The sequence below is a fragment of the Rousettus aegyptiacus genome, unplaced genomic scaffold (genome assembly GCF_014176215.1).
Source record: "Rousettus aegyptiacus isolate mRouAeg1 unplaced genomic scaffold, mRouAeg1.p scaffold_m13_p_3, whole genome shotgun sequence".
In the NCBI taxonomy this organism is placed as follows: Eukaryota; Metazoa; Chordata; class Mammalia; order Chiroptera; family Pteropodidae; genus Rousettus; species Rousettus aegyptiacus.
The window spans coordinates 19,567,072-19,580,380 of NW_023416306.1; the positions used below are offsets into that span (position 1 = coordinate 19,567,072).

General features: G+C 40.5%; 1 protein-coding gene across 11 annotated transcripts in view; it reads right to left on the reverse strand.

The window, feature by feature from the left end:
* The window catches only part of PALM2AKAP2 (PALM2 and AKAP2 fusion), a 399,047-nt gene that overhangs the window by 64,230 nt on the left and 321,508 nt on the right, over window positions 1-13,309 (reverse strand). The window lies entirely within an intron of this gene.

Sequence of the window (13,309 nt, forward strand, 5' to 3'; positions counted from 1 at the left end):
AAAAAAAAAAAGCCTTTCCCTTCTCCCATTTGCTTTGTATATACAACTCCCTGAGAACAAAAAAACTATTCTCCTGCTTGACAGCAGGCCATGTGTGATCTGCTTTCATAGCTCAGGGTCCATATGAAATCCCAGGGTTAAAAGGAAACTCAGTTGGAAGGCTGGGGTGGCTGAAGGGGGCGGTGCTGGCTCCTTTGTTTCTAAGGCATGCCACCAACCCAAACACAAGCATCTCAAGTTAAAAGCAGGCCTGCCTCCCTGGACACTCTGCAAGGGAACTTGCAGCTAGCAAGACTGTGCAAAGCAAGACTGCCAGTGTGTCCTTCCTTGGTCTGCAGTATTTATTAACTAAATGGGTTTCCATCCTGCTGTATTCGGGATGACCCACTTAGGCAGTGACCTCATTTACACGGTTTTGAGAGAAGTCTCCATGAGGAGTTTCTGAGGTTTCCTGGCACAGCAGCCCCTTGCTCTAGGCAAAAGTCCCAGGGACCGAGGAAACTCTGCTTTACACCAATGCTCGGCATGCGAAGAAAATAGTCCAGCAACTAGAATATTCGATATTCATTATTTCCGCCCTCAGAATTGTTGTTGGCAGATTTCTTTTTCCTTTACCACCAAATTTCACCAATCTAGATGTCGTACATATGCGGTAAGAAAAACCGTAATGGTCAAAAGTGAAGGTAAACAGCAAAAATCTTTGCCAGAAGCAGCTAAAGGATGTAGCCAGGCCACCCACTTCAGCATGAAAGATGTGAGACAGCTTTCATGGATAGTAGTAACCTGGGTACATATCCAAAAGAACTGAAAGCAAAGCCCAAGCAGATATTTGTACATTAATGTTCATAGCAGCACTGCTCACAATAGCCAAAAGGTAGAAAAAACCCAAATGTCCATTTATGGATCAACAGATAAAAAAAATGTGGCACCCACACAGAGAGCAATATTATTCAGCCATGAAAAGTTATTAAATTATGATACATGTTACAATAGGGATGAACTTTGAAAACATTACGCTACATGAAAAAAAAAAACAAATGAAAAGGACATAAAAGGACAAATATTGCATAATTCTATTTGCCATGGTGAAAAGTTCTGAGACTAGGTAGTGGTGATGCTTGAGTAACATTGTGAGTGTACTGCATTTCCACTTAAAATAGTTAAGATGATAAATTTTTGTTATGTATATTTTACCATAATAAAAAAATTAGATAGTAAGCTCTCAGAGGCTGAGATCCTGTCTTAGCCATCTTTATATCTCCAGCACCTGATACATTCTAGCTCAGAGGAGTAACTTCACAAAAGCACTTACACAGTACAAACGTTGTCAAGTTAATGCTTTTATCAGGTTACAATGTACCTTGCACCAGACATCCAAACCACCTTAGAGTTATCATTCTAAGAACTCACAAAATGATCTCATTTGCAGAAGTAAAAATCCATCCAGTTTTATTTCTCCAGGAAAGTTTCATATAGATTTATTTCTCTTGCTACAGGGGCTGAACATGGGCCAAGCCAGGTCATGAACAGAAACACTACAATGGCTGAGATACATACCTGTCTGGCATGAGAAGATAGAGACCATAAATCTTTAAAGTCTCTAATATTTTAAAAGAATACACAGATTTAGAAGGGGTCTCTGAAGCAATTTTTTCTAAATCTGTGAAAATCAATTCAATCCGAACAGCTTATCCATCCCTAAAACCATTCATGGCCAGAGGACATACTACCCTAATAACGTACTGTGTGTGTGTGTGTGTGTGTGTGTGTGTGTGTGTGTGTGTGTATTTTTTTATGTACTATGCTAACACTTCCCTTGTTTGCCCCAAAGCTCTTTTCTGTAGGAGGGTGAGAACACAAAGGCATGGTAAGACCAAGCCTCAGGTTTAAGGCTATATAGCTTAAGATGAGTAGGGCCTCTGGGTACCTCATTCTTCGAAATGACCAGTTTTTTTAAAATGTGTTCACAGGTAACTAAACTAGAAAATATTTCATCTTATCTATCCAATCATCTTTAGATTACTCTTTCCTGAGGACCTACCCTGTGCCAGACATTTTGGATCAGAGATGCAAAGACACAGATTACTTACAGGGACCTCAGCCTCCTTGAGTAGATTCAAAAGAAACATCTAACAATGTGGCGAGTGCAATAGTAACGAGTGTTCTCAACTCTGGCACTAGTGCCATTTTGGCTCAGATATTCTCTGTTGGGGGCTGTCCTATGCATTGTAGGATATATTTAGCAGCATCCTTGGCCTCTCTACCAACTAGATTCTAGTGGCCCTCACTTGTCAAGATAATTACAGCTGTTTCCCAACGTTGCCAAATGCCCCCTTGAGGATAAAATAGCCCCCTGTTGAGAATTACCGATAAAGACACACATAAGATATCATGAAGGCACAGAAGAAAGATTCTTAAGTCAGAGAAGAGAATCTGCCATTAAACTGAGTCTTAAAGGGTAAGTATGAGTAAGCCAGAGAGGGATTCCAGGCAGAATGGAGCACCGCTAGTGATAAAACAGGGTAGTGTAACATGCCTAGTGGAGGCTCCAAACTACAAACCGGCTGGCTGGTGATGTTCATGACAAAATACAAAACAGCAATAGGGGAAGACAAGGCTGGGGAGTTAGGCAGGGGCCAGGTCACAAATACCATGTTTTGGAATCTAGACTTTATTCTGCAGGCAGTCAATCTTCACGTGATTAGACCAACCACGCCGCCTGTAACCTTCATAAATTCTCATCAAATGATCCTAATGGTATTTCTATCCAAAGACAATATTTCTGCTCTTCTCAGCAATGCTAATGAGTGCTGAATTTTCAGTCCATTGCCAATTTCTATTATCTTCTCTTTTTTTGTCCTGACTTTTTCTTAGATACCAGGTTTTCTACTCATTGATAAGCACAAGAACCAGTTCTCCTCACGCCCCATCAACCTAATTCAGTAGAGTCCCATAGTCACTCAATTTCCGCTATTCTCCTCCAAAACTATTTCAACTCACATCCAGTAAATGCCCGTCACCTCACAAGCCTGATAATGATAATAATAATATTAATAACCAATCCTGAAAACTTGCTTGTCTGGAAGATTAGCCTAGAGTAGATAGTTAAAAATGACTACTAGCCTGAATGTCCCAGCTACAGAGAACGGGTGTTATCTCGATCCCTGATCTCCCTTAATCTCGTCAACCACTATCTCCTTCTGCCCTGTGAAGGAGCTGACACTCCTTCAGCTCCTCCGGGACTGAGCATGGGACCCAAGTGCGGCCAATCAGAACACTGCACCCCACCCCTTCCGCCCTCCTCCCAACAACCCCCCACCTCAGGGCCAGGAAGGGTAGGAGAGCCAATTAGAACCAATGAGACTCCAGGGTGAGACTTTGGTTGGAATTGCAGGGAATTGAGAAAATGGGATAAAAGCCTGGAGCTGCTGTCAGTCATCTTGATAGCACCAAAAAAAAAAAAAAAAGGCGAGGCGGGGTGGCTACCAAGGATAGAGCTAGTACAAAGGAAAACACAGCTGGGTGGAGAAAGAGGGACACCGATGATGTCATTTGAACCCCTTCTCCTGTGCCTGAAGCCTATCCACACACCTTTCAGTGATTTGAGCCATTAAATTTCGCTTCATAAGCCGGTTTGAGTTACGAAGTTGGCAGGACTTTCCTTAAAAATACACAGAGCTAAATTTACATAAAAATATAAACCGAAATTGCAAAAATTAACTTTTTTCATTTTTAGTATATTACTTTTACCAACTACAGTATTTATTATCATTTTTTTCAGTTATTTTTTATAAGTCGTATAATACATTGTCATTTTAATCTGCTAATTAAAATAAGAACAATCACATAGTGCAATTTTCTCATTTATGACTCTTTGAGGAAAAAAATCAAGAAATTAGACCTTGCTTCTGACATTGCACTCTATTTATGCATAGGAAGTGTCAGACACTGCTGTGTTATTTGTTACAAAATGGTTCAGCTCCATCTGCAAAAGTAAGAGCAAATAAACTCCATACCCAAACGTGACAAGAGAAATTTGGAATGAAATATAACATTTGGGATAATCTAACTGTTCTGTATCCTAATTGTGGGAACAGATCCTCAACTATATGCATTTATCCAAACTCATATAGAGTGAGTTTTACTGTACATAAACAGTGAATAAAACTTAAGCATGGATTTAAAAAAATCACCCCCCCCCACACACCATATGGGATTAGAAAAAGCAACAAAAATTATCTCATTACAAATCAGAACACACAAATCTGAAAGGGTTCTGAAAATGAAGTCACTTCTCATGAGTTAAGATTTTTTTTAACAATTTCTATTGACCATGGACAATACCTGATCTTTGTGAACTTGAAAAAGTTCAAGTGTGCAGTTCCACACTTCCTTTCTCTACTTCACTACCATTATAGTGCAATGGACAGAATTGTACACTATCTCCCTCCTCTCTTTTTGAGTTGGACTAATAAAAGTTCATGAAGACAAAACCTGTCCCTAGACCCCTGCAGAGTACAGGATGCCTGGCCAGAAGTGGGTATGAAAGGGAGTTCATACAATAGATTCAAATCCTAAGAAGAATATTCTGTAGCTTTACCCTCATGCTTACCTACCTGGCCAATGTGTTCAAGGTCAGGGGCAAAGAATTGGGCCAGATTTTAAAGCAAGACATGCATATACTTTTCATGTATTCCACAGCTTACAAGCTGTATGCCAAGTTTCCCAACAATGCATCTAAAATTTTACTACCTGGTTTAGAAATGAGTATAGCATTAACTCATCAGACAAAAATCCCAGAGAACATTCCTACTTCAGCTTTGCCTCCCTGAGAAGAAAGTGCTATCCATATAAATTGAAGGTCCCAAGGTATTTCAGTAATTACTAGGGAGAAATAATTTACAACAAAATTGGAACTTGAAACAAAATAACATTTGTATAGCTTTAGAGCTATTCTGCTTTAGCTTTCTTAAAGAAAGTTGGCCATGGAAGTACACCATTAGCTTTTTAGAATTCCCAGAGCCTGAAATGTCAGGGATGTGCCTTTTCTTTTTGGGCGACACCAATGCCTCAAGTTTGTAAAGGTTAATTTCCCTAAAGAATAATGGGAAATGCGCCTAAATGAGTCTGAGGCACTAAAGGTGTAAGTTCCCCAGAAGGCGCACAGCAGAACTCCGCAATACAGGCACAGTAGCCGAGGAGACCTACCGTGAAGAGCGAGAACAGCATCCAGGTGGCGATCATGACCCAACTCTCCCTCAGTTACAACCTGATCTTGAGAACTAGCTGCTCCTAAAGCGTCGCCCAGGTTTCCCTTTCCTCGGTCGGACATCTGATTTAAGGACACGGTCCTCTCTGCCAGGTCACAGCGTTTCAGGTGAAGTGGGACTGCGCTAGCATCCTGTGTGCGCATGTACCTGGTGGACGCTGCCCCAGGAAGCACGCAGACTGCAACGTGAACCGGCCCGACGTCTCCGATTCAAAGGTACACTCTGGAACCATGCTAGCGCCGAGGCCTCAAGGGCAAATGAAACAGGAGTCCAGTGTATTTATTTTTACACAGCTACTAATTATCAGATTACATTTTATCAGATCAATTATGATCCAACAAATACTAGCTGTTGGTTGAATTCAAATGTAATGTGATAACAAGCCCCGAATAAACAGTGAGGTTTTTTTTTTTAAAGTTATGATGACTTATTTTATAATACGAACACCAGAATGTGACCTTCAAGACTTTTTTTCCTCCCGTAAAGCCGCTGGCTCTCTACAATAAGGAGAGTCACTGGACACTGTGTTTACAGTAAAGACAAGTAACTCTATTGGTTCAAACAAAGGCACCTTTACAAAGACAGGAAGAAAACCTGTTTAGCAAAGAGGCAGGCGCAAAAAGGAACAAGCATTTCGTGAAAAGCGATACGAAATGAAGTCAAGGCACAGGTGCTCTGTTCATGGAACAAGAATAAAATTCTAGCCTTTTAGGACATGAAAGTCAAAATCCTACTTTTACTAGGAACTGTATTAAGAAGTTATTTCGTGTTTGTTTGTTTGTTTTTTTTTTAAGTTTTAAAGTCCTGTTTTAAAGAGATTTGGGGAAAAGACATGGGGAATTATGTTCCCGGCATTGGTTAGGATGGCTGGCTCCCCGCCTCTAGGGGCGAGGGGCATGAGCTCACCCACTGGCCGCTGAATCCAGCAGTATTCATCTCTGAGTCAGGAACTGCTGTGTCCATGCCATAGTCTTCAATTGAAGTATTTTCTCTATCGGTTTTTACACGCTTTCTATTCTCCTTAGAGATCATTTCCATTCTGCTTTTAAAAATTCTATCAGACATATCTAGTCTTGACTTCAGCCTCAATTTCAACAAGTGAAATTAAAGGAGGCAGTTTTTTGAAATACATACATACGCTCTTCTACAAGTAATCCAATTTCCCATTCTCCCTTACTTTTTGTATCAGCCTAATCGATGTCCACTGTACACTGCTCACTACACTCTAGCCACAACTGTCCCTCCAGCGCAAATCTGTTCCTGCCTCATGGCCTTTGACCTCGCTGTTCCCTCTCCCCCGAATGTTCTTTCTCTAGCTCAGCTCTGTCCAACAGAACTTTTCTGTGATGATGGAAATGTTCTATATCCAATATGGCAGCCCCCAGCCATACGTTGGCGTATGCCTACGTGAAATGTGGCTAGTGAGGAACTTGTTTTTAAATGTTAGTTAATTAGCTTAAATGCGAATTTAAATAGCTATGCATGGTAGTTAGTGGCTACCAGATTTTTTCAGTCAGGCCTCTCAGCACAAATGCTACCTCCTCAGAGAAGCACCTCACACTGATGTCTTCATCTTAGTGGCCTCCCACACCCCCTCGCCTCCCTTCTCAACACTTAACCACTACCTGAAATGATTGTGCTGTGTTTGCTTCACACTGCTTGTTTCCCGCCTCGAGAATGTAAGGTCCCCAAGGACAGAAATCTCATTTCTCTTATTCCCTGCTGTCTCTCAAGTACCCAGAACAGGATCTGGCATATGGTAGACACTCAGCCAACATCTGAGTCAATCAACGAATCAATCGATTCACCTGGCAGAGGTGCTTCCATGATGGAATGGAAAAAGAGGGAAATCCACACATCTTGGCAAGTGAATCCTGAATTGCTTTTATCAGAACTCTGACCCATGGAGCCACATTCCACAGCTGATCTAGCGCCGTGTTCAAATGGTAACGAGGTAAAGCAGCCTCCAAACCAGGATCACAAGGTCGGAGACTTGGAAGCCATGGCCTTGTGATTTTCTAAGAACAGACATGAAGCTCCTTTCACAGACAGGAAGAGCCGTCTCTGAACAAATGGCTGCAACCCTGAAGACCCACAAGACTGGCAGCAGACCTAGCAGGAACAAGCTGTGTCAGGTACTGGGTTATAGGGCAGTGACCAAGACAGAAAAGATCCCCCTCACCTCCTCCTGGAAGAGACAGACACAGCAATAGTATTAAGATGATACATTAGCTTCGGGACTCTGTGAGGGGGCCTTGTGAGGGTGCTGGGAAAGCACAAAAGGAGACACCTCACTCAGCTTGGGGTGGTCAGGGAAGGCTTCCCGGAGGAAGGGGTAATAAAGTTGAATCTTGAAGTGAGATAATTAGGATTGTCATGGTGGTAGGCATTGGGGGTTAGGGGTGACAAGGAGCCAGGGAATGACTATTCCAGGCAGGAAGAATAGCAAGAGCAAAGATAGGCATGAATTGAACTGCTTACAGAGAATTACACAAGTACCTTGGTTTTACTGGAGTATAAAGAGTGAGGTCTAAGTGGCAAGAAATAAGGCTAAAGAAATGGGTGGAGAGTGAAATTTTATAGATCATACAGGCCATAACGCAATGGGTGAGAGGCCTGAAAAATAAGGATGAAGTAGCTATCTGCTTTCTAATGGTCATAATCCTAGAAATGCAGTGGTGGCGAAGAAATTGGAAAGGGCATAACACTTGAGACAAATACTCTATCTGGGACAGGGATGGAAAATACTGCAGCTGTGTCCAGAAACCTAATGGGGTCAATTGGGCCAAAAGTGATATGGCTGCCAAAGACTTGCCGGTGCAGTCACATTATCTGGACTAACTTTATAATGCACACGCCTGTGGGGTCATGAGACCAATGCCCTCGGTACAACAGTGACAATCAGCCACAGCAACAAATGCCATCTTGAAAGGTTAGGAAACGTTGTCAAGTCATTCTCTGCAGTTTTTCAAGAAATCATCTCTAAATGAATCTGGTCAACAATGCTTGCTTTCAGTTCAAATCCAGCAAACATTTATTTAGAGCTTACTGTATACTAGGTTCTCTCACAATCTCTTTCAATAATCACAATAATAAACACGTCTCTTAACAAGATTAAAGAATCTTTATACTGCCCACACAATTGTCTATAGATCGTGTTCCTTGATATTTTCATTATTTTTTTAATCTTTATTAGATAAAAATGCACATAGCATGTACCTGTGGCATCAAATGGTTGTTTAAAAATAAATTGGCTGTTCAGTGGCTAAACTGTCAAAAATCTGTCCCACTCCTCATTCCTTAGTCTTAACACCACTTTTTAGTTATTTCCTATGGTATTTACCAAGATTTTCTATTTAAGATGCGCATGGTATGTTGCTTTTTATTGATCAGTTTCAGGCGTTATCCTTTGACTTCCCCTCTGATTGTTCTCCCAATATTTCATTTACTTCACAAATTTTGGTTAATTATTCTTCAGTGTTTACCTTTCATAAATTTCATACAATGTTTATTTAAGAAATACACTATGATTATATTCTAATGTCTAATTTTATGTTTTGCTCTGGTATGAATAATTACCTTGTTTTCTCCAATTCTTAGTTTTCTATATATATATATATGTCTAAATTCCACAATTCCACAAGGTCTGTAAACCCTCCCAAGAGCATTTTCTAAATAGCTGAGTTGATCAGAAAATCAGCCAGTTCCACCGCGACCCACACACTTTGTCTTCCTGCTCTAGTCTTGCTGGTTGCTGGCTAGATTACACTTTGCACTCTCCTGAGCTGGGAGCCCTGGTTTTCTGTATGCCTTCTGCTTTTTTTTAATTTACTCCCTCATTTTGCTGGAGCATGTCCTCTAGTTTAACCTTTCTTATTGCTTATTCCTTCTTATCCCCACATGTTCTTTAATCTTAATTTCTACGTTTATTAAAGTCATATAGGCACAAAATTTCAAGTGCCAAACAGGTTCTACGGATTTTACAAAACACAACAATCCCTTAATTCTACTTCCTCACCCCTCTTTCCTCCAACACTTCCTCCCAAGAAGTAAGCACTTTAACCTATTTTAGATGACTTTTGGTAACAATTTTATATTGTTCCTTTGTGATTTTTCAGTTGTTGGCACTATTTATATTGACTTCCCAGTATAGAAAATGAGGATTTCATGATTTTTTCCTGTCTATGCCCTCACCATGCAAGGGTACCCTTCCCATGACCCTATTCTCTGAATATAATTATACTGAAACTTTTAAAGATCAGCATTATTATGATTATATAACACTACTTTCAGGTGAGCCATATGGTAAACTATGATAACTTTTCCTTTTCCTTTTCTAAACATCTTACTTTTTTCTCCAAAGTTCCTAACAGTCCTTTCCCCTCTTTGCTTAGTATTTGATATACTTCTCACTAATCCACACCAAAGTTTTAACCACATCTCTAAAACTCCTCTCACAACACTGAGATGCACCAAATATTCTATCGATTCCACCTTAGGAAAGAAATCACTTCCTGGACCTTCTGATGCATCTTGGGAGCACAGCTGTCACGCTGGGATTTCCCACTGTCGCACCTAGAGATTTCCACTTGCCTCCTTCATGCTAGATCTACTATTTCCTGTATCACTTGTAGTTTTCAGTCCTCATTTCCTCCCTCATTTCAGTGGACCATCTCCTCCAGTTGCTTTCCGAAGACCTGTATGTCTGAAAAGGTCATCATTCTGCCCTCACATTTGATTAAGAGTTGGCTGAATATAAAATTTTAGCTTTAAAATCATTTTCCTCTAGACTATCGAAGGCACGGCCCCATTGCCTTCTAGCTGCCAATACTGCTGATGAGGAGTCAAAACCCAGTGTGATTCCTGAACTTGTAGGTGACCTATTTTCTCCCCTACCCCCACCCTGGAAGCTTACAAGATCTTCTCTTTGCCACCAATGAAAATTTTAAATAAAACTTTGGAAGATAGAAAGCAGACACATAAGTAGTAAAAATAAAAAAACAATAAAACTTTTCAGATCTGAGAAAAAAAAAAAACAGGATCAAGCTGTCAGTGGGGAAGGCTGAGAGCCAACTGATTCATATGAACGACTCGGGAATGTTTTGACATTCTTAATATACCAATCCTCCTTATTTTAGCTATATGTCCCCTTCAGCTTTGTGCCAAAAATTTTGTTCCTAGAATCTCCTTTCCTGTTACTCTTGTGCTTGTGAATTTACGCCTTTTTAAAAACTCCCTTAAGTGAAATAAGCCAGCCACAACAGGACAAATACCATAAGATTCCACTTACATGAGGTACCTGGAGTTTGTCAGGGGCTACAGCGAAGGAGAAATGGGAACTTAGTGTTTATTGGGTACAGAGTTTCAGTTTAGGAAGATGAAAAAGCTCTGGAGAAGAATGCACAACAATGTGAATGTACTTAATACTACTAAACTGTACACTTTGAAATGGTTAAAATGGTAAGTTTTATGTTATGTATATTTCATCACAAGAAAACGAAAACGAACCTCCTTTTATATCACTTTAATGAGGTTTTGTTTGTTAAGGGATTGTTATGTTCTGTAAATTAGATGCGTGTGTTCAATCCACTACCTTCAATTCTATTCTTTAGGCCAGATCCATAGTTCTAAACTTCTATTATTACAAAGGGTTACAGACACAAAACCATGTGTTGTTTCTATGTAGTGTACTTCACAGGTGATTTCAAGGGTGATTTTTACTACACCAGTTTCCACCTCTTACATTCACTGCTCTAGAGCCTGACCTCCCATGTTAACATGCTATTGTCTACAGTATCTTGGGCTCTATTAGCAAAAGTATAACACTAAGAACCAGAAATGACATTCTGGTTCTTAGAATACAGGTTCCTCTCTTGATTCCACATACTAGGAAGGTGATGGTTAGTGGTGAAGGGCTTTAACTATCGAATGAAATACAGATGGAGGCACTGTGGCTCTGTTCAGCCTGGTGAAGAAGGTTGGGTGGATTGGAGAAAGATGGTGTGAGTGTGAAAACAGTCTTTTGAATCTCTCATATCCGAAGAGCTGTCACAGGAAAGAAGAAATGCACAGATTCTGTGAAATCCACAACAAAGGTGAAGCTCAAGAAGAAACGCCAATGTCACAGATTCTACCTCAGTATAAGGGAGAATTTTTTGTCACTTGGGCGCTGCCTGAATATAAGCTGGGCTGCCACTGAAAAATGAGGACCTAGTTGCTGACAGAAAGACCGTCTGGGAATTGGTGCTGGGGCCCGGACTAGCTGACATTATGCGCTCTTTCAGTCTTGGGATTGCCCATGAAAAGATTCACGTCCACAAGAACACTAGCTTGAACAGTAAACAAAACGTTGTGCCCTGCCAAGCCAGAGAGTAAATGTGGTATGCTCCATTTTAAGAACCTAATCCACTAAGAAAAACAGACTCCTAAAAAAGGGAATACATGATTATCGGCAACACACAAGCCATGATTCTAGCTCCACCCCTGCCTTTCCAAAGTGTCTCTTTTTAACAATGTAAGTTCCAAAACACAAGGGACCATAATTCTCAATGAAAGGCTCTGGTGCAAGTTGTGATTTTTTTTTTCTCCCTAAAAAATCTATGTCCCGATTCATCACATTCCATTAGGAGAAAAACCTGTGACTTGAACTAATTTGATTGATTTCCTAAATACACATTTTTCTAGAAGAAAGCTTCAGAAAATTAAGCAAATAAGAGTATCAGAAAAATCGCCGTCTCCTATTTACTAAAATGTGTATGATCTTTCTGCAAGACTCCCAAAGCAGTAACTACATGTTACCAGGTTGAAGCAACATCTTTCTATTTATTGCATTTGCTTTAAATATGTATCTTTCATTTTTTGGGGGGAAAGATACAAAAATATCATAACACAAAGCAGACTCTTGAACTTTTACTCACTTGTTTCCTGAGAAGTTCAAAACACCTTCAATATTCAGCTTATCCAATTCTTTCTAAATTACCAGTGGGCACAGCTTTAATGGACAGAGGGAGCAGAAACACCCCTGGGGATGACAGAACTCTAAGAAGTACAGGCTTTCCGGGTCTAATCGTAATCCCGATGTGTGCCATGCAGACATGCTTCCCATCTCTTACCCTAACTGATGTCACTCCTCTACGATTTTGATTATCTAGAATTACTAACCATATTGGCCACTTCTATTGAATCTTCTCCTAATGGCTAAAGCACAGAGATGAAAAATGATGAAATGTACGGCTTTTTCTCCCCCAAAGTTTTCATTCTCTTAGGAAAACAGGAGACACTGAAGACTTTGACTGCCAACTGCCATGACTACCCTCGGTTTCTCTTTGGGGATGCAACTTCAAATTGCCAGCAAGTAAACGGTGGTGATGGGCTACATATTTATGTCCCCGGTGCTACCTCAGAGAGCACCTTGCACATGGTAGCTGTCAAATGCATGTTCTCGAAAACGAATGATGGAGAGAGAACAAAGATACCTTTTGAGACAGGGAACCCGAACCTTCTAACCAAAGTCGACACTCTCCCCCAGCAGGCGACGACGAGTACAGAGGGCCAGTGACACAGTGCAATGCTGTGCACCCCCTGGAGCTGCCAGTGCTGCTCTGTTCATTAGCTGAATCACAATGATTTTTTCCGCCAAGTCTTTTCCATACTATTCCTTGCGGAAAATCCCAGGGAGAATGAAGATTAACCCAACATCTCAGCTTGAAGATTAAAATAAGCTACATGTCCTCACTCTTCGCTGTACACCCAAAACGTATATTTTGCCTCCTTTAAAAGATGAAATGTCGAACATAGCCAGGAAATTCTGAGGCACTTCATCAAATTCTACAAATGGGAAATAATGGTTCTTGGCAGGATAATGTAGAATAATCATTGAGGGTAACAAAATACTGATTTTAAAAGAAAACAGCTTTATTCAGCCAAGGTTGAACCACCCAGGGCAATATTGCAAATTAACTCCACAAGTTTCCTAAAATTAATTGTCATTGGGGTTGTTATTATTGGACACCCTCACGGACAAAGTACAGTTAAATGTA